The sequence below is a fragment of the Anomaloglossus baeobatrachus genome, chromosome 5 (genome assembly GCF_048569485.1).
Source record: "Anomaloglossus baeobatrachus isolate aAnoBae1 chromosome 5, aAnoBae1.hap1, whole genome shotgun sequence".
Classification (NCBI taxonomy): Eukaryota; Metazoa; Chordata; class Amphibia; order Anura; family Aromobatidae; genus Anomaloglossus; species Anomaloglossus baeobatrachus.
Window position 1 is genome coordinate 249,782,793 of NC_134357.1, and position 24,755 is coordinate 249,807,547.

General features: G+C 52.8%; 1 pseudogene; it reads right to left on the reverse strand.

Moving 5' to 3' along the window:
* On the reverse strand, positions 1–24,389 carry LOC142312720 (uncharacterized; annotated as a pseudogene).
* Positions 24,390–24,755: the final 366 nt, after the last annotated feature.

Sequence of the window (24,755 nt, forward strand, 5' to 3'; positions counted from 1 at the left end):
CTATTTATGTTTCTGTTTAGCATGCATCTCCTGATGCCTGAGAATGTATTTCAAGGAGATAAAAGATTTCCCACATTCTGGACAGGAGTATGGCTTCTCTCCTGTGTGGCTCATCTTATGTTCAGTTAATTGTGTGCTGTGTAAAAAACCTTTTCCACATTCAGGACAATAAAATGCATACCTCCCAACTTTTAAAGAAGGAAAAGAGGGACAAAGTTTGCGGCGCGCGTAGCGCGCCGCGGCAAATTTTTAGGCCACGCCCCCTAACCACACCCATTTCACAGTCACGCCCATATCCACTCCCCATCCACACCCATTCAGCACAAACACGCAGGCAGCCGGCGGGCCTCCAGCACGGACACGCAGGCAGCCGGCGGGCCTCCAGCACGGACACGCAGGCAGCCGGCGGGCCTCCAGCACGGACACGCAGGCAGCCGGCGGGCCTCCAGCACGGACACGCAGGCAGCCGGCGGGCCTCCAGCACGGACACGCAGGCAGCCGGCGGGCCTCCAGCACGGACACGCAGGCAGCCGGCGGGCCTCCAGCACGGACACGCAGGCAGCCGGCGGGCCTCCAGCACGGACACGCAGGCAGCCGGCGGGCCTCCAGCACGGACACGCAGGCAGCCGGCGGGCCTCCAGCACGGACACGCAGGCAGCCGGCGGGCCTCCAGCACGGACACGCAGGCAGCCGGCGGGCCTCCAGCACGGACACGCAGGCAGCCGGCGGGCCTCCAGCACGGACACGCAGGCAGCCGGCGGGCCTCCAGCACGGACACGCAGGCAGCCGGCGGGCCTCCAGCACAAACACGCAGGCAGCCGGCGGGCCTCCAGCACGGACACGCAGGCAGCCGGCGGGCCTCCAGCACGGACACGCAGGCAGCCGGCGGGCCTCCAGCACGGACACGCAGGCAGCCGGCGGGCCTCCAGCACGGACACGCAGGCAGCCACAGTGAGGCGGCCGGTCGCCCGCACAGTGAGGCGGCCGGTCGCCTTCACAGACAGGCGGCCGGCCGCCTTCACAGACAGGCGGCGGGCCGCCCGCACAGAGAGGCGGCCAGCCGCCCGCACAGAGAGGCGGCCGGCTGCCCGCACAATGAGGCGGCGGGCCGCCCGCACAGACAGGCGGCGGGGGGCGCCCGCACAGACAGGCGGCAGGGGGGCGCCCGCACAGACAGGCGGCAGGGGGGCGCCCGCACAGACAGGCGGCAGGGGGGCGCCCGCACAGACAGGCGGCAGGGGGGCGCCCGCACAGACAGGCGGCGGGGGGCGCCCGCACAGACAGGCGGCGGGTGGCGCCCGCACAGACAGGCGGCAGGGGGGCGCCCGCACAGACAGGTGGCGGGCCGACCGCACAGACAGGCGGCCGGCCGACCGCACAGACAGGCGGCCGGCCGACCGCACAGACAGGCTCCGGCCGGGGGTGAGGGGGGAGGGAGGGAAATCAGCGCTGGGGAGATTAGTTTACTGTACCAGCAGCAGCACAGGCAGCGCTCCTCTCTATGCCACGTCTACTAGGATGGTAGGAGGGAAAAGCAGGGAGGCGGAGAGAGAGTGGGTGGGCGGAGCCCGGGAGCCGGCCGTCCCGCCCGTGGCAACGGGACAAACAACGTAAAGCGTGAAAGTCCCGCTGTATCCGGGACGGTTGGGAGGTATGCAGCATGTTAGAATGTGTACATAAGATCCCGCTGGTGGTGGCCGCAGCTTATAGGCCCCAAATCTGGTGACAGGTTCCCTTTAAAGTGAACCTGTCAGGTGCAATATGCACTCAGAGCCAGGAGCAGTTCTGGGCACATATTGCTAATCCCTGCCTAACCGTCCCTGTATACACTAGCATAGATAAAGAGATCAAGAACAAATATTTTTAAAGATCTTATATCTTATGCTAATGAGCGCGGGGACTAGTCCGAAGGGCGTTACTTCACTTGGCTAGTCGGCTCGCATAGCATGTTAGCATGTTATTACGCCCCTGTGTGAGTACTAATACGCTATGTGAGCCGACTAGCCAAGTGAAGTAACGCCCTTGGGACTAGTCCCCGCGCTAATTAGCATAAGATATAAGCTCTTTAAAAATACTTTTTCTATAGATGCCTTTATCTATGCTAGTGTATACAGGGACAGTTAGGGAGGGATTAGCAATATACACCCAGAACTGCTCCTGGCTCTGAGTGCAGATTGCACCTGACAGGTTCCCTTTAAAGGGAAACTGTCACCAGAAATTTAGCAAAAAAAATAAAAGATTCCCCTCTGCAGCTCCTGGGCTGCATTCTAGAAAGGTTCCTGTTGTTATTGTGCCCACTTTGAGACCTAAAAAAATACTTTATGAAGTCTTACCTTTTTGTATGCAAATCTGTTTTTATGGTCACGGGGGCGGGCTGCCTGGCGTCCGTTATTCCCCCTCCTGCCGCTGTACGCCGTCCCCCATTGCTCATTTCCATACATGAGGACGCCTTCCTCATGTAACTGTCCTCCTGAAGTTTTGTGCATGCCCAGTGCCACTCTCGCGGGACTGAGCACTGTGCAAAGTGTGAACGCTTTTGAGGTGATTGCGCAGGCGCGAGATTATGGGCGGCGCTGTGATTGTCATCAGCAGCGTCATCCAAGTACCTGCCCATAATCTCGTGCCCGCACTTCTCACTCTGCCTCCACCGTTATGCGCAAGCACTGGCCATATGAACCACGTTACCTATTACCATGGGCGCGAGATTATGGGCGGCGCTGTGATTGTCATCAGCAGCGTCATCCAAGTACCTGCCCATAATCTTGTGCCCGCGCTTCTCACTCTGCCTCCACCGTTATGCGCAAGCACTGGCCATATGAACCACGTTACCTATTACCATGGGCGCGAGATTATGGGCGGCGCTGTGATTGTCATCAGCAAAGTCATCCAAGTACCTGCCCATAATCTTGTGCAAGCAGTAATAGGTAACATGGTTCATATGGCCAGCACTTGCGCATAACGGTGGAGTCAGAGGGAAAAGTGCGGGCACGAGATTATGGGCGGGTACTTGGTTAACGCTGTTGATGACAATCACAGCGCCGCCCATAATCTCATGCCTGCGCAATCACCTGAAAAAGCGTTCACATGCGCAAATCTTCGGGAGGACAGTTACATGAGGAAGGCGTTCTTGTGTATGTAAATGAGCAATGGGGGACTGCGTAAAGCGGCAGGAGGGGGAATAACGGACGCCAGACAGCCCGCCCCCGTGACCATAAAAACACATTTGCATACAAAAAGGTAAGACTTCATAAAGTATTTTTGTAGGTCTCAAAGGGGGCACAATAACAACAGGAACCTTTCTAGAAGCAGCCCAGGAGCTGGAGAGGGGAATCTATTACTTTTATTGTGAAATTTCTGCTGACATGTTCCCTTTAACTGGTAGGGCAGCCAGGATAAAGCAGAGCTGAAGTTGTTGGGAAGCTAGGACCCAGCAGCTCTGCTCCACAGGCAGGAGACCACTGATCGGTAAGCTAATAGAAGCCTGCAGATGTCACTCTGCATAGGTTATTGTCACTGCTATCTGCAGGAGAGAGAAGTGCTGATTGCACGGTCTCCTCAGCTTCCTGATTCCCGTGTGTCTGCAGCAGTGAGAAGCCGCACACGGGGAATCAGAGAACAGCTGCAGACAAACGCAGGCTCCGGGACTGGGGGGGGTCGGCTCTGGGGGAGGGGGGGTCGCTCTGCTGCAGGGGGATCGCTCTGCTGCAGGGGGTGATTCATACCTCAGCAGCAGTCACAGGAGTAGGTGCGCGGTCGGCTCTGTAATGAATAGAAGGGAGAAACAGCGAGGCGGGGCTACAGTGGGTGGGTGGAGCCCGGGATAAACAGCCTCACGGGCGGGAGCCGGGATCAAAGGCTCAGAAGAGGGACTGTCCCGCTGTATCCGGGACGGTTGGGAGGTATGAAAATGGCTTCTTCTCAGCATGAGATCTCTGATGTCTCACAAGATTAGTGAGATAAGGAAAAGACTTGCTACATTCTTCACACTTAAAGGCCCCGTCACACTAAGCAACATCGCTAGCAACATCGCTGCGAACGAACAACTTTTGTGACGTTGCTAGCGATGTTGCTTAGTGTGACATCCAGCAACAACCTGGCCCCTGCTGTGAGGTCGTTGGTTGTTGCTGAATGTCCTGGGCCATTTTTTAGTTGTTGCTGTCCCGCTGTGAAGCACAGATCGCTGTGTGTGACAGCGAGACAGCAACAACTAAATGTGCAGGCAGCAGGAGCCGGCTTCTGCGGAGGCTGGTAACCAATGTAAACATCGGGTAACCAAGAAGCCCTGTCCTTGGTTACCCGATATTTACCTTTGATACCAGCCTCCGCCGCTCTCACTGCCTGTGCTGCCGGCTCCTGCTCTGTGCACATGTAGCTGCAGCACACATCGGGTTAATTAACCCGATGTGTGCTGTAACTAGGAGAGCAGGGAGCCAGCGCTATGCAGTGTGCGCTGCTCCCTGCTCTGTGCACATTTAGCTGCAGCACACATCGGGTAATTAACCCGATGTGTGCTGTAACTAGGAGAGCAAGGAGCCAACGCTCAGTGTGCTCTGCTCCCTGCTCTGTGCACATTTAGCTGCAGCACACATCGGGTAATTAACCCGATGTGTGCTGTAACTAGGAGAGCAGGGAGCCAGCGCTCAGTGTGCGCTGCTCCCTGCTCTCTGCACGTGCGGTGGTAACCAAGGTAAATATCGGGTTGGTTACCCGATATTTACCTTAGTTACCAAGCGCAGCATCTTCCACGCGGCGCTGGGGGCTGGTCACTGGTTGCTGGTGAGCTCACCAGCAACTTGTGTAGCGACGCTCCAGCGATCCCTGCCAGGTCAGGTTGCTGGTGGGATCGCTGGAGCGTTGCAGTGTGACATCTCACCAGCAACCTCCTAGCAACTTACCAGCGATCCCTATCGTTGTTGGGATCGCTGGTAAGTTGCTTAGTGTGACGGTACCTTAAAGGACACTCCTGTGTGAATCATCACATGGTCTATAAGATAGGAATTTTTAGTAAAAGATTTTCCACATTCTGGACACTCAAATGGTTTCTCCCCTGTGTGACTTCGGAGATGTTTCTCAAAATGTGACTGGTAGACAAAGCATTTTCCACACTCAGGACACAGCAGTGTTTGTCCTGTATGAAATCTTTGATGGGTAACAAGGTGTGATTTATACCTAAATGTCTTGTCACATTCCGTGTGTTACGGTTGCTGCGAGCACTGGAGACTATTTCCAGATTTCTTGCTACTGCACATGTGCGAGCGCTGGAGACTAAATCCAGATTTCTTGCTACTGCACATGTGCGAGCGCCGGAGACTAAGGGGCACTTTGCACACTGCGACATCGCAGCCCGATGCTGCGATGCCGAGTGTGATAGTCCCCGCCCCCGTCGCAGCAGCGATATGTGGTGATAGCTGGCGTAGCGAAAGTTATCGCTACGCCAGCTTCACACACACACTCACCTGCCGTGCGACGTCCCTGTGGCCGGCGACCCGCCTCCTTGTTAAGGGGGCGGGTCGTGCGGCGTCACTGCGACGTCACACGGCAGGCGGCCAATCAGAGCGGAGGGGCGGAGATGAGCAGGATGTCAACATCCTGCCCACCTCCTTCCTTCCGCATATCCTACGGAAGCCGCAGTGAGGCCGGTAGGAGACGTTCCTCGCTCCTGCGACTTCACACACAGCGATGTGTGCAGCCGCAGGAGCGAGGTACAACATCGGACCGTCGCGTCAGCGTAATCATGGATTACGCCGACGCTGCACCGATGATACGATTACGACGCTTTTGCGCTCGTTAATCGTATCATCCAGCCTTTACACACTGCGATGTCGCATGCGATGCCGGAAGTGCGTCATTTTCAATTTGACCCCACCGACATCGCACCTGCGATGTCGCAGTGTGCAAAGTGCCCCTTAGTCCTATCTTGGAGCCATTGCACATGTGCGGGTGACATCATCGCTGACACGAGGTCACATGTCTCTGACACCTTCTATGCCGATTGGTCGCTGGTCATGTGCTTGTGACGCCTTGCTCGGTGATAGGCCAGCATGACGTCACTCCTGTCGTTCTGGCAGCGGATTGGCTCTGGTGCCCTCCATCTTGGATGAGGCACAGAGTCTATATAAGACCCTGACACATGCCGCATGGTGCTCAGTCCTCTTGGTTCATGCATAAGAGTAGACGCTCTGTGCGCGTTCCTCTAGGCATTCCTCTGTCTATGCTAGGTGAGCGCTACCGGCAGGGTAGCGTTCTTATACCTTACAGCTTCGGCTGCCGTCCGTATCCTTACCTCTTAGGGGAGCGGACATAGGCAGGTGCCTGAGGCACATGGTCTGGCTGGGCTTTGTGATTCGACTCGTAGGTGGACGTTGCCGCTAGGGGAACGTTCCTTTTACTGCGTCTGGCAGTTGTTCGTATCCTCGCACACTAGGGGAGCGAACAGAGGTAGGAGCTTTGTGCGGCTTACGCTGCTGTTCGTCTCTTTTGCACCACTAGAAGAGCGGACCTAGGCAGGTGCCATATCTAGTGGTTCGTGTCCTCACACACTAGTGGAGCGAACGCAGGTAGGAGCTTTGTGCGGCTTACGCTGCTGTTCGTCTCTTTTGCACCACTAGAAGAGCGGATGTTACGGTTGCTGCGAGCACTGGAGACTATGTCCAGATTTCTTGCTACTGCACATGTGCGAGCACTGGAGACTAAGTCCAGATTTCTTGCTACTGCACATGTGCGAGCGCTGGAGACTAAGTCCAGATTTCTTGCTACTGCACATGTGCGAGCGCTGGAGACTAAGTCCAGATTTCTTGCTACTGCACATGTGCGAGCGCTGGAGACTAAGTCCTATCTTGGAGCCATTGCACATGTGCGGGTGACATCATCGCTGACACGAGGTCACATGTCTCTGACACCTTCTATGCCGATTGGTCGCTGGTCATGTGCTTGTGACGCCTTGCTCGGTGATAGGCCAGCATGACGTCACTCCTGTCATTCTGGCAGCGGATTGGCTCTGGTGTCCTCCATCTTGGATGAGGCACAGAGTCTATATAAGACCCTGACACACGCCGCATGGTGCTCAGTCCTCTTGGTTCATGCATAAGAGTAGACGCTCTGTGCGCGTTCCTCTAGGTATTCCTCTGTCTATGCTAGGTGAGCGCTACCGGCAGGGTAGCGTTCTTATACCTTATGTCACGCTCTCCGGGTCCCCTGCTCTGCTCCCCGGCTCACCTGCCACGCTCCCCGGCTTCCCTGCTTCTCTCCCCGGTCTCCAGCCTCCATTGCCTGCGGTCTCCAGGCGGCCCGGTCCCCGCTCCCGGCGCCCGTCGGCTACTCAGCCCCAGCCCGGCTCTCCTGCTTCCTGCTCACCGCTCCCTGCCCTGGCTTCTGGCACCCGGGCCTCGCGCATGCGCATTAGGGCGCGCGCGCGGTCATTGACCCTTTCTTAAAGGGCCAGCGTCCACTGACAGGAAATTGAACACACAGGTACAGGGTATAAAGGGGTTTAGTGTCCAAGTGGGCGGGGCCTGTTCTTCGTGTTTCCTAAGCTAGGAGTCAGGTCTCCTTGTGTCTCTGTGCCATACTTACCTATCTCTCTTCTAGAGCCGCTCCTGCCTCGCCATCCGGTCCTGCCGATTCCCGAACGCTGACTATCTGCCATCCCGTCAGTCCGTACCATCTCTGATCCCTGTGGTGACCCGTCCTCTCGCTCCATCGGTTCCGGACCCTGCCTGACAACATCTCGGCCTCCGAACCTGAGCTCCGTCACCCGGACTACCATCAGTGACTCCGTGGTCCCAGGGACTTCTCCATTCCACTCTTGTGCACGGACTGTCCTGCTACCCGTAGTGCTCCGGCTACCGGACCCCTTGCCTTCATCAAGGAGTTCGGCCCAGTGGATCCACCTCCTGGGTCTGCCCGTCCACCTGGCCCTAACAGTAAGAACAGGCCATGGATCCCGCCGAAGCACTAGCGGCCTTGCAGGAGGAACTCACACGCCAGCGTGAGACCCAGACCCGTATGCTGAACTTTATGTCTTCCGTGGACGCCCGCCTGAACACGCTACAAGCGTCGGTTACATCTTCGGCATCTCGAGCTTCCACTGGACGATCCACGGCCCCAGCTCCCGTGGCAGCCTCCTCGGATGCTTCCAGGCTTCGTCTGGCCTCACCACCCCGGTACGCCGGAGATCCCAAGACCTGCAGGGGATTCATAAACCAATGCTCTTTCCATTTCACGCAACTGCCGCATTTGTTTGCCTCCGACCAAGCCAAGGTCGCGTTCATGATGTCCCATCTAGAGGGTGAGGCACTGGCGTGGATGAACCCCTTGTGGGAGAAGGAGGACCCTGTGACCACTAACATCCAGGAGTTCCTGCAGGCATTTCGTGGCACCTTTGATGAGCCCGGACGCGCCTCCGCGTCTGCCTCATCTCTCCTCCGGTTACGTCAGGGGACTCTGACGGTGGGTCAATATGCCATCCGTTTTCGCACCTTGGCCTCGGAACTCGGGTGGAACAATGAGGCTCTAACCGCCGCCTTCTGGGAAGGCCTCTCGGGTCGAATTAAAGATGAGCTGTCTGGTAGTGATGTGCCGTCTACCCTGGATGCCCTGATTACGCTAGCAACTCGAGTGGATCTTCGTTTTCAGGAACGATCCAAAGAGGTGTCCCGTGAGAGACGTCCGATACGGCATTCCTCTCCGCAGAAGCCCGCCGTACTTCAGTCAACATCATCTGGTGTCTCCGTCCACGAGCCCATGCAGATCGACCGTTTGCGGCAGTCTGAAGAACGCCGAGCAGAACGACTCGCCAAGGGCCTCTGCTTCTACTGCGGAGAGGGCACACACCTTCTACGCTCCTGTCCAGAGAGGCCGGGAAACTCCAAAGCCTAGGGTTGGTAGGAGAGGCCACCCTAGGTGCTGGGACTCTCTCAGACCCGGTTACGTGGACAGTTCAAGTGACAACGGGAGAGGCGCGGTTCACGGCCGAGGCATACCTCGATTCCGGGGCAGCAGGCAATTTCATCCAGCAAGCCACGGTGGACAAGTACCAGGTGCCTGTTACTCCACTCGACAAACCCCTAGTGATTGCCTCTGTGGATGGGAGACCCCTCTCTGACACCATCTCGTGGATCACCAAGCCGGTGGAACTGCGTATCGGTGCCCTGCACACCGAGAACATCGCTCTCTATGTCCTCCCACACATGTCCCATCAAATCCTGCTGGGACTCCCCTGCTTACGGACACACGAACCCTCAGTCAGCTGGGGTACTGGTGAAATCACCCGATGGGGCTCCTCTTGCCACGAGAACTGTCTGAAGACTATACAACCCATCTGACGACCTCCGGTTCCAGAGTCCCTACCGGCACTGCCCTCGGCCTATTGGTCCTTCGCGGACGTCTTTGATAAAAAGGAGTCAGAGGTACTGCCGCCACATCGTCCTTACGATTGTGCCATCGACCTGCTCCCGGGAACTACACCACCTCGAGGACGGATATATCCGCTGCCTCCTGCCGAAACAAGGGCCATGTCTACCTACATCACAGAGAACCTGGCAAGGGGATTAATTCGGAGATCCTCCTCTCCTGCTGGAGCAGGCTTCTTCTTCGTTAAGAAGAAAGAGGGCGACCTACGCCCATGCATTGACTACCGGGGATTGAACCAAATCACCGTGAAAAATAAATACCCCCTGCCGCTCATCCCCGAATTGTTTGATCGGCTTAGAGGAGCTCGTGTGTTTACCAAGTTGGATCTTCAGGGTGCCTACAACTTGGTCCGCATCCGCTCTGGGGACGAATGGAAGACCGCGTTCAATACCCGTGATGGGCACTATGAATACTGTGTGATGCCCTTCGGCCTGTGTAACGCACCAGCAGTCTTTCAAGAATTGGTGAACGACGTGTTCCGGGACCTTCTCTACATCTGTGTGGTGGTGTATCTTGATGACATCCTGGTCTTTTCTCCGGACCTCCAAACCCACAGAGAGAACGTGCAGCTGGTACTACAACGACTGAGGGAAAATCGTCTGTACGCCAAGTACGAGAAGTGTGTCTTCGAGCAGTCTTCTCTTCCCTTCCTGGGTTACGTAATCTCCGATACCGGACTGCAGATGGATCCGCAGAAGGTCTCTTCCATTCTCAACTGCCCCCTCCTTCTGGACTGAAGGCAATCCAACGCTTTCTGGGATTCGCAAACTATTACCGCCAGTTCATCCCTCACTTCTCGGCTCTGACTGCTCCTCTCTCCGCCTTGACCAAGAAGGGGGCTAATCCACAGGACTGGTCACCTGCGGCCGACGCCGCGTTTGGCTCTCTGAAACGGGCATTTGCTTCCTCCCCTGTGCTCCACCGTCCGGAGTTAAACCGACAGTTCACCTTGGAGGTGGATGCCTCCTCCTCGGGAGCCGGAGCAGTGCTCATGCAGAAGTCCTCCTCCGGGAAGATGGTGACTTGCGGTTTCTTCTCCAAGAGCTTCTCAGCGCCTGAACGCAACTACACCATCGGTGACCGAGATCTATTGGCAGTCAAACTGGCTCTGGAGGAATGGCGCTACCTTCTAGAGGGAGCAGTGTACCCCGTGATCATTTACACGGACCACAAGAACCTGGAATACCTGCGGTCTGCTCAGCGACTGAACCCACGGCAAGCCAGGTGGTCCTTATTCTTTGCCAGGTTCGATTTCCAGCTCCATTTCCGACCTGCGGACAAGAATGTACGCGCAGATGCTTTGTCCAGGTCATTCCTGCCCATGGAACAGGAGGAGGAGACATCCCAGCCCATCATCTGTCCTAGTAAGATCATTCCGGTGGCCCCTGTCACCCTGGCCCAGATACCGCCCGGGAAGACCTATGTCTCTGAGACTGACAGGCAAAAAGTGTTGCACTGGGGCCATGCCTCGAAAACAGCCGGCCATGCTGGTCAGAAGAGAACATGGAGTACGATCGTACGTCATTACTGGTGGCCATCCCTTCGCACGGACGTCGCTTCTTTTGTCTCAGCCTGCTCCTCTTGTGCCAGGAACAAGACGCCCAAACATCTGCCTTATGGCCGTCTTCTGCCTCTGCCTATACCCTCAGTTCCGTGGCAACACATTGCGATGGACTTTATTACGGACTTGCCACTGTCCTCCGGACACACAGTCATATGGGTCGTGGTGGATCGGTTCTCCAAAATGGCTCATTTCGTCCCTATGGCTGGACTGCCCTCTGCCCAGGAACTCGCTGCAGCCTATATACAACACATCTTCCGCTTGCATGGTTTTCCATCACACATTGTGTCCGACAGAGGAACTCAGTTCACCTCCCGCTTCTGGAGGGCCCTCTGCAAACATCTGGGAGTGACTCTGGACTTTTCTTCAGCCTACCATCCTCAGTCGAATGGCCAAGTGGAACGAGTCAATCAGATCTTGACCTCCTTCTTACGTCACTACGTCAACGCCCATCATGACGACTGGTCCACGCTTCTTCCTTGGGCTGAATTCTCCCATAACCACCACGTCAGTGAGTCCTCCTCCAGCTCTCCCTTGCATGTTGTTTACGGACTTCAGCCTTCCGTCCCATTACCTGTATCCTCTTCCTCGGATGTCCCTGCTGCTGATGCTGTAGCCCGTGACTTTGCAACCATTTGGGACTCTGTCAAGGCGTCCCTTGGACGTGCTTCCCTGCGGATGAAGAGACACGCAGACAAGAGGCGTCTGGACCCTCCGTGTTTCTCTCCAGGAGATCTCGTCTGGCTTGCTTCCAAGTACGTCCGATTGAAGCTACCATCCTACAAGCCTGGTCCTCGCTACATCGGGCCGTTTAAAGTCCTCAGCAAGATCAATGAGGTCTCCTACAAACTGCAGCTCCCGGCCACGATGAGGATACCCAACTCCTTCCACGTCTCCCTGCTCAAGCCGGTTGTCCTTGGTCCCTTCTCCGCTGCTGCCAGTTCGGCTCCTCCTCCTATTGCCGATGATGACATCTATGCGGTAAGGGATATCGTGGCCATGAAAACCGTACGGGGCCGACAGTTCTTCCTGGTAGACTGGGCAGGGTATGGCCCTGAGGATAGGTCCTGGGAGCCCCGGGAGAATGTGGGTACTCCCCTGATTCGTGCCTTCCTGTCCCGGTTGCGGGGAGGGGGGCGTGGGGGGGGTACTGTCACGCTCTCCGGGTCCCCTGCTCTGCTCCCCGGCTCACCTGCCACGCTCCCCGGCTTCCCTGCTTCTCTCCCCGGTCTCCAGCCTCCATTGCCTGCGGTCTCCAGGCGGCCCGGTCCCCGCTCCCGGCGCCCGTCGGCTACTCAGCCCCAGCCCGGCTCTCCTGCTTCCTGCTCACCGCTCCCTGCCCTGGCTTCTGGCACCCGGGCCTCGCGCATGCGCATTAGGGCGCGCGCGCGGTCATTGACCCTTTCCTTAAGGGCCAGCGTCCACTGACAGGAAATTGAACACACAGGTACAGGGTATAAAGGGGTTTAGTGTCGAAGTGGGCGGGGCCTGTTCTTCGTGTTTCCTAAGCTAGGAGTCAGGTCTCCTTGTGTCTCTGTGCCATACTTACCTAGCTCTCTTCTAGAGCCGCTCCTGCCTCGCCATCCGGTCCTGCCGATTCCCGAACGCTGACTATCTGCCATCCCGTCAGTCCGTACCATCTCTGATCCCTGTGGTGACCCGTCCTCTCGCTCCATCGATTCCGGACCCTGCCTGACAACATCTCGGCCTCCGAACCTGAGCTCCGTCACCCGGACTACCATCAGTGACTCCGTGGTCCCAGGGACTTCTCCGTTCCACTCTTGTGCACGGACTGTCCTGCTACCCGTAGTGCTCCGGCTACCGGACCCCTTGCCTTCATCAAGGAGTTCGGCCCAGTGGATCCACCTCCTGGGTCTGCCCGTCCACCTGGCCCTAACACCTTACAGCTTCGGCTGCCATCCGTATCCTTACCTCTTAGGGGAGCGGACATAGGCAGGTGCCTGAAGCACATGGTCTGGCTGGGCTTTGTGATTCGACTCGTAGGTGGACGTTGCCGCTAGGGGAACGTTCCTTTTACTGCGTCTGGCAGTTGTTCGTATCCTCGCACACTAGGGGAGCGAATAGAGGTAGGAGCTTTGTGCGGCTTACGCTGCTGTTCGTCTCTTTTGCACCACTAGAAGAGCGGACCTAGGCAGGTGCCATATCTAGTGGTTCCTGTCCTCGCACACTAGTGGAGCGAACGCAAGTAGAAGCTTTGTGCGGCTTACGCTGCTGTTCGTCTCTTTTGCACCACTAGAAGAGCGGACCTAGGTAGGTGCCATTTCGCATACATTGCCTTTGTCTCTGTGATTATTAACAGAGATCATTCCACACACCCAAGTAAGGGAGGAATTGCTTTACTTACTTATTATATCCTTCTGTGAGTTAACAGAGGTATTGCACTCTGCCATAGTCTGCAGCAGAGTCTTTGCACGGTGGACCCTGACTGTCTGATACTCCTTTAGGTTATTATCAGACAGCCCCCCGTAACATTAGGACTGAGCCAAGGGTCTGGCAGTTATGGCAGAATATCAGCAGTTACACCGTTACATACAAGTACTTGAGTCATGGCTCAAGAGTATAGAGGATAAACCTCAGACCATGGTGACATCTGCACATGATCCTCGACTTGCTCTGCCAAACAGATATTCTGGCGATGCCAGATCATGTCGTGGTTTCATTAGTCAGTGTCAGATACACCTAGAGGTCAACTCTTCTCGCTTCTCTATGGAGAGGTCCAGAGTAGGCTTTATCATCTCCTTACTTCAGGACAAAGCCTTGGAATGGGCGACTCCCCTATGGGAGCGCTCTGATGTGGTTACTCTGAGACATCAAGACTTTCTTGATGCTCTTAAGGCGGTATTCATGGGTCCGCAGGTTACCCATGATGCGGCCCTGAGACTGTTAGATCTATCTCAGGGTTCGTTATCCACTAGTTCTTATGCCATTGCTTTTAGAACTCTGGTGGCAGAACTAGATTGGCCAGAGAAGGTGTTGATTCCTATCTTCTGGAGAGGGTTGGCAGGCTATGTCAAGGATGCTCTTGCTACTCGTGAGGTCCCTGCTTCTCTGGAGGACTTGATCACAGTAGCAACGAGGATCGATGTACGCCATAAGGAACGTAGACTCGAGGTCTCTTCCTCACGCCCTAAGCATCGGGCTATTCCAGTTGTTGAGGGTCCACTACCATCTTCCTCAGCATCTGAAACATCTCCCACTCCTATGGAGTTAGGTCATACGTCTTCCAGACTACGCAAGTCTGGTCCTCCTATATGTTACGTATGTCGTCAGGCTGGGCACTATGCCAACAAGTGTCCTAGTCGTCAGGGAAACTCCCTGGCCTAGTAACCATTAGAGGGGGGTTACTAGAGACGTCTTCTGCACCCTCTAAGTTTTGTATCCCAGGTCAGCTCTCGTTATCTGAGAATACATGGCCTATTATGGCTTTTGTGGATTCCGGAGCTGACGGGACTTTTGTGTCTTCAGGATTTGTAAAGGGACACAATATTCCCTCTATCATGTTAGAGGCGCCTATTCCTGTCCGTGTTGTTAATGGAACTATGTTGTCTGACTCCATTACATTGAGGACAGTTCCCTTGCGCCTTTCCCTGTCTCAGGGTCACATAGAGGAGATTTCTTTTCTTGTTTTGCCTGAGGGTATAGACGACGTCCTTCTGGGTCTCCCATGGCTTCGGACTCATGCTCCTCACATTGACTGGGAGTCTGACAGCATTATTAGTTGGGGTTCAAAATGTCAGTCCCGATGTCTTCCCTTACCACCTAAGGTCATTACGGTTGCATCTACTGATCTCTCTTCCATACCTACACCCTATCTGGATTTCGCTGACGTGCTCTCCAAACAGGGTGCTGAGGTTCTTCCACCCCATAGGCCGTATGACTGTGCCATAGACCTTATCCCAGGTTCGGATCTACCTAAAGGCAGGGTTTACCCTCTGTCGATACCTGAGTCGGAGGCCATGTCGACCTATATAAGAGAGAGTTTAGAGAAGGGGTTCATTCGTAAGTCTGTCTCTCCCGCGGGAGCTGGGTTTTTCTTTGTTCGGAAGAAAGAGGGTGATTTTCGTCCCTGCATAGATTACAGGGGTCTCAACGAAATCACAATAAAGAACAAATACCAATAACCTTTAATTTCGGAGCTCTTTGACAGACTGAGTGGAGCTCAAGTTTTTACGAAGTTGGATCTGCGGGGTGCGTATAACTTGGTACGAATTCGAAAGGGTGACGAATGGAAGACCGCTTTTAACACCCGAGACGGTCACTATGAATACCTCGTCATGCCTTTTGGGTTATGTAATGCACCCGCAGTATTTCAGGACTTCGTAAACGATGTGTTCAGGGATTTACTGTTATCCTCAGTAGTGGTGTATCTGGACGACATCCTGATTTTTTTCTCCTGATCTGGAGACTCATCGTCAGGATGTCGTTCGTGTCCTTTCCCGTTTAAGGGAGCACTCATTGTTTGCTAAACTCGAGAAATGTGTATTCGAGCAGTCCTCATTGCCTTTTTTGGGTTACATTATCTCACAAGAGGGCCTGGCTATGGATCCTGCGAAGCTCTCTGCTGTCCTGCAATGGTCCGAACCTCATTCCTTGAAGGCGGTGCAACGCTTCTTAGGATTCATAAATTATTACAGGCAGTTCATACCCCATTTTTCTACTTTGTTGGCCCCTTTGGTGGCCTTGACTAAGAAAGGTGCTAATCCAAAAGCCTGGTCTACTGAGACATCTCAGGCTTTTGAGGCAGTAAAAAGACACTTTTCAACTGCTCCCGTTCTTCAAGGACCCGATGAGAGTAAGCCCTTCCTCTTAGAGGTTGATGCCTCTTCAGTGGGTGCTGGTGCGGTCTTGTATCAAAAGAACGGTGCAGGTAGAAAAAGGCCGTGTTTCTTCTTTGCTAAAACCTTTTCACCGGCAGAGAGAAACTATACCATTGGGGATAGGGAACTGTGCTCGCCTTGAGATTAGCCTTGGAGGAGTGGCGTCACTTGCTGGAAGGAGCGAAACATCCTTTCCAGGTCTATACAGACCATAAGAATCTGACGTACTTATAAACCGCTCAGCGTCTGAATCCTCGCCAAGCCCGCTGGTCCTTGTTTTTCTCCCGCTTTCACTTCTCCATCAACTATCTGTCTGGGAGTAAGAATAACAAGGCAGACGCCGTGTCTCACTCTATGCTTTCTACCCAGGAAGAGATTGACGAACCTCGTCTTATCCTTCCCTCCAGGGTTTTTCATACGCTCTCCCCTGTGACGTTAGACCAAATCCCACCGGGCAAGACCTTTGTTCCGCCTGATCGACAGAATGATATACTGTCATGGGCCCACACCTCAAAGGTGGGTGGGCATTTTGGTATTAGGCGGACACGAGAGTTACTGGAGAGGTGGTATTGGTGGCCACACTGAGCCAGCCACATCAAGAGATATGTCGGTTCATGCGACTCGTGTGCTCGCAACCGGCCATTACGGCAGAGACCTGCTGGGCTCTTGCATCCTTTACCAGTGCCAGATAGACCATGGGAGGTGGTAGGCATGGACTTTGTGGGTGATCTTCCATGTTCACAGGGACATAGATTTGTGTGGGTCATTACGGACCATTTCTCCCGGATGGTTCATCTCGTACCGTTATCGAGAATCCCATCTTCCAGGGTACTAGCCAAACTATTCCTCAAGCATGTCTTTAGGCTTCACGGGATGCCAGATCGTATCATTTGTGATAGAGGCCCGCAATTTGCTTCCCTTTTCTGGCGAGATCTTTGTAGTCTTCTGCAAATTGAGTTGAATCTCTCTTCGGCATTCCATCCGGAGACCAATGGTTTGGTTGAGCGTACCAATCAATCTATGATTATATACCTTCAACACTTTGTTGCTGAGAACCACGATAACTGGTCCTCCCTCCTACCCTGGGCAGAATTTGCCCTTAACAATTCGCTGGCTGAGGCCACTGGGCAGACACCGTTCGTACTCAATAATGGGCAACACCCTAGGGTACCGGTACCGTTTCCCGCTGCTGCACCTCCTCCTCTTGTGGCCGACTGGGCAACTAATGCCAGAGAGGTTTGGGATCGCACTCAAGAGTCGATCCAAGCAGCTAAGGACCGTATGAAGACGGTGTCCGATCGGTTTCGTCGCCCGGCTCCTGTCTTTTCCCCAGGGGACTTTGTGTGGCTCTCTGCAAAACACGTGAGACTTAGAGTGAGCTCTGTCAAATTTGCTCCTCGCTTCCTGGGTCCTTATGAGGTTCTTCGACAGGTAAATCCTGTAGTCTACCAATTGAAGTTACCCGTCCATCTTAGGATTCATGACAAATTCCATGTCTCACTGCTAAAGCCGGCTATTTTACCTCACGCTCGTGAGGTGCACTCTCCTGCCTCTGATTCCTCTCGCTCTAGCTATGAGGTACGAGCCATAGTTGGTTCTAAGATGGTTAGAGGGCGCAGGTTCTTCTTGATAGATTGGGAGGGTTACGGCCCGGAACATCACTCTTGGGAGCCTGAGGAGGCTGTCCATGCTCCCGACTTAGTTGCCAATTACCTGCGTCGCCGGGAGGGGGGCCCTTGAGGGGGAGGTACTGTTACGGTTGCTGCAAGCACTGGAGACTAAGTCCAGATTTCTTGCTACTGCACATGTGCGAGTGCTGGAGACTAAGTCCAGATTTCTTGCTACTGCACATGTGCGAGCGCTGGAGACTAAGTCCTATCTTGGAGCCATTGCACATGTGCGGGTGACATCATCGCTGACACGAGGTCACATGTCTCTGACACCTTCTATGCCGATTGGTCGCTGGTCATGTGCTTGTGACGCCTTGCTCGGTGATAGGCCAGCATGACGTCACTCCTGTCGTTCTGGCAGCGGATTGGCTCTGGTGTCCTCCATCTTGGATGAGGCACAGAGTCTATATAAGACACTGACACACGCCGCATGGTGCTCAGTCCTCTTGGTTCATGCATAAGAGTAGACGCTCTGTGCGCGTTCCTCTAGGCATTCCTCTGTCTATGCTAGGTGAGCGCTACCGGCAGGGTAGCGTTCTTATACCTTACAGCTTCGGCTGCCGTCCGTATCCTTACCTCTTAGGGGAGCGGACATAGGCAGGTGCCTGAGGCACATGGTCTGGCTGGGCCTTGTGATTCGACTCGTAGGTGGACGTTGCCGCTAGGGTAACGTTCCTTTTACTGCGTCTGGCAGTTGTTCGTATCCTCGCACACTAGGGGAGCGAACAGAGGTAGGAGCTTTGTGCGGCTTACGCTGCTGTTCGTCTCTTTTGCACAACTAGAAGAGCGGACCTAGGCAGGTGCCATATCTAGTGGTTCGTGTCCTCGCACACTAGTGGAGCGAACGCAGGTAGGAGCTTTGTGCGGCTTACGCTGCTGTTCGTCTCTTTTGCACCACTAGAAGAGCGGACCTAGGTAGGTGCCATTTCGCACACATTGCCTTTGTCTCTGTGATTATTAACAGAGATCATTCCACACACCCAAGTAAGGGAGAAATTGCTTTACTTACTTATTATATCCTTCTGTGAGTTAACAGAGGTATTGCACTCTGCCATAGTCTGCAGCAGAGTCTTTGCACGGTGGACCCTGACTGTCTGATACTCCTTTAGGTTATTATCAGACAGCCCTCTGTAACACCGTGCAAGGGAAGGGTCTTTCACCAGTGTGAACTCTGTAATGGGCCTGTAGGTTTCCAGTACTAACAAAACACTTGCCACATTCTGAACATTGGCAAGGTTTCTCTCCTGTGTGGACTCTCATAAGAATCTCTTGTCTAGTCTTGGAAGGGAAAAATTTATCACATTTTTAACATGGGAAGATTTTAGACAAGGTATGTATCCTGAGATGATTTTGAAGATGTCCCTTATGAGAAAAACTACAATGACACTCCGTACAAGGAAATGGCCTCTTTTTCCTCTCCACATCGCTTTGGTCTAATAGACATTTTTCACAGAATTTTTTGCTCCCAGTGGAGTCAGTATCTGTCTCAATCTGTCCAACATCAGTTGTCTTAAGTTCTTTTCCACATTTACTGCATGGTACTGCTATATGCTCTTTATACCTCTTTTTGTGTTTTTCAATATTTGATTGTTTTTTAAAACATTTTGTGGACTTGACCACATGGTATGGTGGGGTCAGGACACAGACGTTCTCCGAGGAATCTTTGCTTTGTTTGTGCAATTCAAGTATCCTTTCTTTACGGAAATCTTGAGAAGATGGTTTATCTGAGGGTAAAAAGCCATTAGGTATGAGTAAGTAAACAAGACATCAATTCACCTTATTACATAAAGTTAGAAAGAGCAACAGGTTTTCCTACATATCAGCCATTAATTAGTGATGGGCGATGCCCCTGATGGTCGGGATCGGGATCGAGATAACACCATCTTGCGTCTGAACCCTGAGTTTAGACTTTACAGTTATGGGATTTGGCGGGGGGGGGGGGCCTGTAAAATAAAGAATATCGTTAATAATAAACATTGTCATTATACTTACAGGTCCCACGACGCATCCTGCAGAATCTGTCTCCTGCCGCTTCTGCTTGATCATTGCTGTGACGCCGGTAACCAGCACTGACTTACAGGACCTCCAATGATGTCATAACCATGTAACCAGTCACATGTGAATTTTGTATAACCTCATTGGTTACGGACTGGTCACATGGCTATGATGTCATGCAATGGTGTCTAATAGGTGGAGTGTTCCTGGGGAGAGGTGTATAGGTGCCCAATGTGTGTGGGGGGTGTGGCCGAGCGGGCACAGTGTGTGGGGGGCGTGACCGAGCGGGCACAGCGTGTGGGGGGCGTGGCCGAGCGGGCACAGCGTGTGGGGGGCGTGGCCGAGCGGGCACAGCGTGTGGGGGGCATGGCCGAGCGGGCAGAGGGTGGGGGGCGTGGCCGAGCATGCCGAGCGTCGGGGGGTGTGGCCCAGCAGACAGAGCAAGTGGGGGGTGTGGCCCAGCGGGCAGAGTGTGCAGGGGCGTGGCCGGGCCGAGCCGAGCGGCCAATGCGTGTGGGGGGCATGGCCGGGCCGAGCGGCCAATGCGACGGTTGTCACTGTAATGACTCATATTGGAGCAAGATAGACAGAATAAGGCAATTATATTTATAGATAATACAGATACTGAGAATTACACACAGACAAAATGTAGTTTCCCTCAATGGCATCCAGAGGAGAAAAAGTTAGTTGTTTTTTTTTTTTAAAACAATATTTATTGAAAACGTCAATTAAAATTATTACAAAAGAAAAAAGGGAATGGATCCCCAGGGAATAAATATTCTTATTATGCTTTTTGAACATGAGATTTCTTAGTCATAGTATGTACATAGTATGGCAGAGCTGCACACCCCGTACCAGCAATGCTCTGCTGCACGTACGCTCACCCGCAATGCTCTGCCACACGCTCTGCTGTATTCCGTGCTCTGCTGTTTTCTGCGCCCTGCAGTATACTGTGCTGTATTCCGTGTGCCACTGTATACCGCATTCTGCTGTATTCCATGCTCCCCCGTATACTGCTCTCCTCTGTATTCCGTGCTTCGCTGTATACTGTGCTCCGCTGTATTCCGTGCTCCTCCATATACCGCACTCCGCTGTATTCCGTGTGCCGCTGTGAAGCCCCATAGGTGTTGTGTCGGTGCATTACCTTCAGGGACTCCACGTGGGATGAACAGTCTGGTCACAGGTAGGTTGCTCATTTAAGATTTTCGTGATGCCACTCTCGGTATTGCGGTCAGGGTGACTGGCACTGCAGATTAAGGGGTGCCTGGGACTGATGGTGGGTGCAGTCAGTTGAAGTGGCCTCCCGAGAGTGAGGCGAGCCCCAGGGTCCTGTGTAAGTGTGTGGAACCACAAGGCAAAGAATGACTGAAACACAGTCCAGGCAGTCTTTCATGGTTTTTACTCACAGTTGATGGCAGGGTGAGTAACCCGAGCGTAGCTGGGACGAACCAGGCTGGTACCAGGTATCCTTCCGGCTGGCTGATGACGGTGACTACCAACTCGCCTTCCTAGCCCTGTGTGTTTTGGGGTGACCCCTACTTGAAGCCCTGCTGGGGTCGCCCAGGGAAGTTGCTGAAGCCTCTCTCCTCTTCTTTTGGCCTGTTTGCTTGTAACCTGGACCAGGTCACTCCGGCTGCTTGCCTCCTGTGAACTATGGGCCCTCTCTTTGCTACGTGGTTGCGGACTCTCTGGTGGTATGGTATGGGTCTAAAGTGCCCCCACCAGCAGGTTTGGCAGGAGAAAACTTGATGAATCTCTGCACTGGGACCTGTTACCCTTGCGGGCCTGGTACCTCCCTGGCAGTCCCCTTTACTCTGCCACTCCTTTGCTCTCTCTAGCCTTGGATTTCGGGTGGCACTACCAGGTGACCGATCTCCCCCGTTGGTAGTCACTGCGCGTACGTTGTCTGACTAGTGGCAGCCTCAGGTCTCCTCTTTGCGTCTGCTCTCCCTGAGCTCCACTTCAGACTCGGCTCACTCCTTCCTACTCTGTCTGCCTACACAACTTAGCAACCAGGCTCTCTACCACACCCCTTGAGTGGACATGGAGGCCACGCCCCCTCCTGGATTCCTCAGGTGTCCCTATCAAAGGTAGATGTGTGAGACCTGATTACTATGCGCCTGTGTAGTCACACCTCGGTCAGCCTTCTGGATTACCTGTATTGTACTGCCCCCAGCATGGGTGCAGTACTCAGTGATGCCTGACCAGGTCAGGGGCGCCACACCGCTGTATACCATGCTCTGCTGTATTCCATGCTCCTCTGAATACCGCTCTCCGCTGAATTCTGCGCTTTGCTTTATACTGTGCTCTGCTGTATTCCATGTGCCACTGAATTCTGAACCCTGTTGTATACCGCGCTCTGCTGTATATCGTCCACTGCTGTATACTGTCCTCTGCTGTATTTCGTAGGAGCGGCGGCCCGAGGTGAGCACAGGAGTGCGGAGGCAGCGGCGGGGGGAGGGGCGGCGGTGAGGGGGAGACAGCGAAGGCGGAGGGGAAAGAGCGGGGGAAGAGGGTTGGTGGGGGTGAGAGTGGCGAGGGAGGAAGGGGTGAGGGTAGCGGCAGCAGGCCGGCACCGGTACTCACACATTCCGGCGTGTGACGGGGAAAGTGCAGCACACAGCATAAGCTGTGAGCTCCACAAAGATGGCGCTGATCTACTCCCTCTGCTGTGATCTGGATAGCCCAGGGGGCGCATCCAGGTCACGGCAGGAAGCAGTCACAGTGCAGGAGATAGGGTTGCAGTCCAACAACGGTCTTCTATGCACAGGGGCTGCCATATTTGAGGTGAGTAACTGTCGATACACACAGCAAATCCAAGATGGCAGCCCCCAGTGCTTTAGTAAAACTAGAATTAAATATAAACTAAATAATCAGTGAATTTAATTTTGTATTTAAAATACTTAATTTCATAATCCCTATTATTAATACAAAAATAAAAAAGTAACACTTTCCCTTTAATTAAAAAAAAACCAAAACATGAAGATAACCAAGAGGAACCTCAGTCAGAATCAAATATATATTCATTTTCATTGAAATTTATACATACAAAATGTAAAATATTATGATTAATGTCAGAGTAATGTAATCCCAGTCAGAAAGATGCTATTCTAATTGATCCACTGCAAGGGATATAATTTACAGCTATATATGTTTAATACAGTGTGTTGCTAGTCTAAACCGTTATTATATTCACATGTATTAATTTCCATGTCCCACCCTGAAATCTTAAATTATTGTTTAAGACAAAGGGCCTTTATATAGAAATGCACCACAAATTCCTTATATTTCCCTCTTAAACTCGTATGAGAGAGACTTTATTTGGTAGTTGGATGTTCTTGTATTCTATTAATCTATTACAAGTATTGCAGAATTATTCAGTGCATTACTACATAGTATTCAAATTGTCTCTCCAGTAAAGGAGACAAACTCTAGCACAGCGCCACCTATTGGAAGTAGCGATCCTAAAAGTCACAAGTGGATTTTCAACAATCCTTTGCAATATGACTCAGGATATATAAGCCAGATCAGAATCCCAATTTGCAGACACGGTGTTTCGGGGTGCTTGCCCCTCGTCAGTGCAAAGTATGGGGGTGTCTGATCTGGCTTATGAGAAAGCTATGTGGGGACCACGGGGGAACACTATTCTCCTTAAGGAGACTTTGCAAGCCAGTCTGGCTGCCAGGTAAGGGGACTTATAGCTGCCACGCCCCTCTAAGAAATATTCAAATTGTCTCTCCAGTAAAGGAGACAAACTCTAGCACAGCGCCACCTATTGGAAGTAGCGATCCTAGAATACATAGTATTCAGTAGATGGCAGCATTTCCCTATCAGGTATAACTATCAGTATCATCATGAAGCAAACAAAACCTTTTTACAGAAATGCATCAGAGAATCATTTCATCTCTATCACAGATTATACAAACAACCTACATATATCAATTCAATCATAAAATCCATCCATGTTGCTTACACAATCTATAAATCTATTACAAAAGTTATCTGATGTCAATTACCCACTGAATAGCATATCGATTGCATCCATCATCGTCTTCACTGTCACAACATAAATTATTCAGATAGGTATAGCAGTAAGATAAATTAAAGATTATTATTTACCAATTGCCACTGTGGACCACACAGACAGCTCCCCGACACGCGTTTCGCAACTTGCTTTCTCAGAAAAACATCAAGATCTGAAGTAATCCACCAAATCTGACGTAGTCCAAACTCTCTACAGGGCGTAAGTGTATATTATGTAGGGAGGCGAGACATTATTTTGCTTTGGTCAACTTCCAGTTTGCTCTGCTTCATGTCTTTCAACCAAATTTATTGAGATAAAAACAACTGTGTCAACAACTTTTTACTAGAGAAAGGACAGTATGTAGCTCTAAAAAGGTGTTTTGTTTTAATGGTGCAGCAGCGGTATACAATTACTGTAATAGCAATTAAACACTGCCTATGACGTCTCTCATCTAAGCTACGCGATGCAGCCAGCCAAACATAGTCATGCCAGTTACCAACCTGGCTACGGCATTATCCTGTATGGTAGGCAATCCCCACATGGCTGTCTAACAGCCGCAAAATATACGGTGCTGGGACTTGAGCATGGCGCTCAAACACTCACTATACTTGATCTAGTAAAGAGCGCACCCGCTCTCCCCGATCCTCCATCTAGTATTGAGCAGTGGTGAGCAAGCTCGCTCATTACTATTTGTCTCCCATTCAGTACATCTGCGATCTGATTGGTCAGCAATTGCAAAGGGAACTGCCAGCAGCGGATCTAGATGATTTTGGGTGGCAGTAAAATCCTCAGACAACTACTAATATCTTTATTGATAGCATACCGATGCATGTTAGTATGGCGCTCATACTTGTCACTAAATTAAGATATTTTAAAACTTTAGTTTCCATTTCTTAAAATACATATTATTAACATGTCTATTGATCCTGTGATTTCCATTACTCTATGGCTTTTCCTTCTTAAGGGGGCTTTACACGCAACAACATCGCTAACAAGATGTCGTTGGGGGTCCCGGAATTCGTGACGCACATTCGGCCTCGTTAGCGACGTCGTTGCGTGTCAAATGCAGGAACGACCGTTAACGATAAAAATTACTCACCTAATCATTGATCGTTGACGTGTCTTTCTAATCCCAATTATCGTTGCTGTTGCAGGACGCAGGTTGTTCGTCGTTCCTGCGGCAGCACACATCGCTATGTGTGACACCGCAGGAATGAGGAACAACACCGCACCTGCGGCCGCCGGTAATGAGGAAG